The 3,480-nt window shown below is 45.8% G+C and overlaps 1 non-coding gene across 1 annotated transcript; it reads right to left on the bottom strand.

Moving 5' to 3' along the window:
• Positions 1-2,374: 2,374 nt before the first annotated feature.
• LOC146816867 (U2 spliceosomal RNA) lies at positions 2,375-2,559 on the bottom strand. Its single transcript, XR_014964953.1, has one exon. It is a non-coding gene; the product is annotated as a U2 spliceosomal RNA (small nuclear RNA).
• Between the last annotated feature and the right edge of the window lie 921 nt (positions 2,560-3,480).

Below are 3,480 nucleotides of genomic sequence, written 5' to 3'. Positions count from 1 at the left end.
TGGAGTGCCATCCTGATGCTTTCACAGTTAATTGCCACTCTGTAAGTATGGCTATGCATCAGTGGCTATGGGTGTTGTGTGTGAACATCCACAGCTAACAACATGCAACATAGCTAGCTTGAAAAAAAATGAGTGGAAATGTTGCATGATCACAAGGGCATGGTAAGACACACTGCCTGGATTTGCAGTTCATTGTCAATGTTGAGCATGAACCAGCACCACCAGGATGTAGAATATAGTGAAGTACTGTTGGAACAAGGAATCTTGAAAATGTCCATGTTGTATACCATTGCTTGGAAATATAAACAGTGTGGTGCAGACAAAGGTCTGGGGTTGCATCATTCCTGCACAATCTTGTATTTCAGTCCATACCCTGTGCATATTTCAAGATATACATGACTCTGGTTGTGTATGTAAGCATGAGGTATCAATAGGTGAATCAAGCAGGCATCATCATCATGATTAGCCTACTCACATGTGAGGGTCGCAATCCAGCTGCAATTGCAGAGTCTGTTACATACATTTGAAAAGGAGAGGTGCACGGTGTGGTCTGCGCAGGATGTTTGTCAGCTCATTGAATGTGGGTCGTAAGCAGGCGCTAGTCCACTTAAGGTGCCTAAGCTCACTATTACACACCCGGCTTAATTGTAAACGCTGAATGCTGGAGTGACGTGTGTGGCAGATCGGTAGGAGAGGTTGGTGACAGAGGTACATTTGTGATCATCAAAGGATGAGTCTCATGGTAGATGCGTTGTCTGTGGTGTTTAATGTTGTCAAAGATGAGATGGAGGGGTAGCAGGTTTTGCATGAAGATATATGTTTTCATTGACCTCTGTCTGAAAATTTCAATGACAAGGGGCTGGGGAGAAAAACTGGACGGAGCTTCAGGCTAGGATGTTTCAAAAATCAATTTAATATATGGTCCCCATATAGAGGACGTATCAGATATCAAACTGATAAAAATCCGTCACCACGCAGCTATGTGTGGGTGAAATTCCGGCACGGAGATGCTTCCCCACCACCCCCGAGTTTCTGGGCATCAGCTGGGTCCCAGACAAGCCAGGAATCCGCAGCCCGTACCTCCACTTAGGGTGAGGCAGATATCTCTCCAGGTGTAGGTGTTGGCCCTTTTGCGACGAACCCGGGATCCACGCAGCCTTGCCATGGACAAGCCGTGGAGTAAAGGCCCAGTTTTCCCCAGGTGTCCCTCGAGGCTTACCACCTTGCCTTGACCTTTCCACTGTCAGCTACGCAGCCTTGCTACAGACAAGCTGTGGAGTGAAGGCCCAGCAACCACCAGGTTTCTAGGTTTCTGACACCCTTTGGCTAGTCACAAGTGTATTTCTACACTTGATCTTAGCTAAAAGGCCGAGAAGCGATAACCAGAATGGTGCCAGAATTCACACCTCCCGAAGCAATCTACCTGGCTGACCCGGACCGGGGTCTTCCCTTGCACCGTCGCTTGAGGCCCTTTCGCTTCTTTTTCTGACTCCTAGCAAGAGCTCAGCATGTGCCCATAGAAAGGAGGCCCTGGCCTCAGGCCTTCTCCCATCTCCCAGAGTCCTCCTCGGCTGTCGCCTCATTAGGCGTCACTTAGCATACCCACATTGTCCTCTTTCTAGTATTTGCATGCCCCGCCCCTTCCAGTCCACTGCCTCTAGCCGGCTGGCCGGAAAGCCTGGCAGCCGGGGGATGCTGGGAATCAGGCCAGGATGCTCTGGACAGCTCCCTGACAGGAAGTGCCCGGCACCTCGCCTGCCCAGGACACTGCTCCCCTGTAGTCAAAGGCTTATAGATAAGGTGTGGCCGTTCGGGGCGGACAAAGAAGGAAAAGGACTCTGTATTGTTCTTCTTGCTCAGAGAAACCAAGGGCAGTGTCCACTTCTCTCTCTGTCTCTCTCTCTCTGTCTCTCTCTCTCTCTCTCTCTGTCTCTCTCTCTCTCTCTGTCTCTCTCTCCTCTTTCCGTCTCTCTCTCTCTCCTCTTTCCCTCTCTCTCTCTCCTCTTTCCCTCTCTCTCTCTCTCTCTCTCCTCTTTCTGTCTCTCTCTCTCTCTCTCCTCTTTCCGTCTCTACTTCGATCCTACTGACTTGCTGGAAAATTTCCTCCATTCGTTCCCCAGTGAAATGGATCCAAAAACTAATGAAACTCCGCTGCTGGAAAAGCAGTCTTCTTCTGTCATTTTCTCTTTCAAAGTGCAGCGTCTGGATGGGGAACGAAATAAAAAAAATTAAAAAGTTCAAGAAAACGTGAAAAATAAATAAAGCGCGGCTTGGTGGTCATGCAAACACAGTAGTGCCACTTTACAGGGTTTGGTAGTGAAGCGCTACTTTCATTTTCTCATCTATTTTTCAACAGCATTGTTTTCCCCAGGTGGGGAAGTGCACCATTCCTGGAGGTACTGCAATACCAGGTTGATGCATGGACTGGACAGAGGAAGCTCCTATTCCATCTCCCTGTTCCAAAAATTAGTTTAATATATGGTCCTCCGATAGAGGAAGTATCAGATATTAAACTTATAAGAACAGATTTAATTCAAAAATATATTTTATTGAAGATCAAGTATAATACAATGGAATAAATAATTACATATCATACAGAAAAACAAGCAGGGTAATGCGGCGACCTCTAAATAATACATGAGTGTACAATGGCATTTCTACGACATTGTAGAAGACAACTAGAGTAATACATCTAAAAAAAAACACATGTTAAATTAAGAACAGGTCATCAAAAATTACAAATATATACAAAAATTCCCCAAGCAGAACACTGGAAAAAACATCAAGAATACTATCAAAAACTAAAAACCACATCCAGGCCTAGCACCATTTTAGAGTATCAATCAAGAAACCCCATTTTCCAACAATCATAGCAGAGCACCGCGCTAGCGACTCCTTACCACCCAGGAAAGGTCTACGAAAAAAGAAAAAAACAGACTGCGCATAGTAATCCTGTTCCCGCCAATGAGTGACAGAACTCAGGAGGGAATGCCCTTTTACCCCTTACAGACAGCATATCAAAATGAAGTCTATGTTCTCTGGATATAAAAACTGAAGACATCATCTTGCACTGTTCTGATCAGAGACAGGAAGCCAAAGTCCAGCAGAGTTCAGCAGGATAGCTTCCAACCAAAAGTACGCAAGCAAACATGTACTAAAAAGGTACAAAGCACAGCACTTGCCTCTGTGCAGAAGTACAAAAGTGTTTTGAAACATACAGTTCAGCTGAAACAATTGGAAGATAATGTAAACATAAGCACATTACATGCAGGTTTACAGTGAGTATCAAGAGTCCAGGCGCAATGAAGCCTGGAAATCGGGAGGAGAATAGATTATGTCCCTACCCCTGTGGTCCAGGGGTCAGACGCCTCTCAGGGTGGACGAAAAACCGAAACACAGGCGGCCCAAGACATACTCTTCCTTTTGACATCCTGTTCAAAGTACTCTTTAACTGCCTTTTGAGCAATCCTCCAAACAGCA

Source organism: Triturus cristatus, chromosome 6 (genome assembly GCF_964204655.1).
Source record: "Triturus cristatus chromosome 6, aTriCri1.1, whole genome shotgun sequence".
Lineage (NCBI taxonomy): Eukaryota > Metazoa > Chordata > Amphibia > Caudata > Salamandridae > Triturus > Triturus cristatus.
The sequence above is the reverse complement of the archived record's forward strand: the minus strand, read 5'-3'. Positions and strand labels throughout refer to the sequence as shown.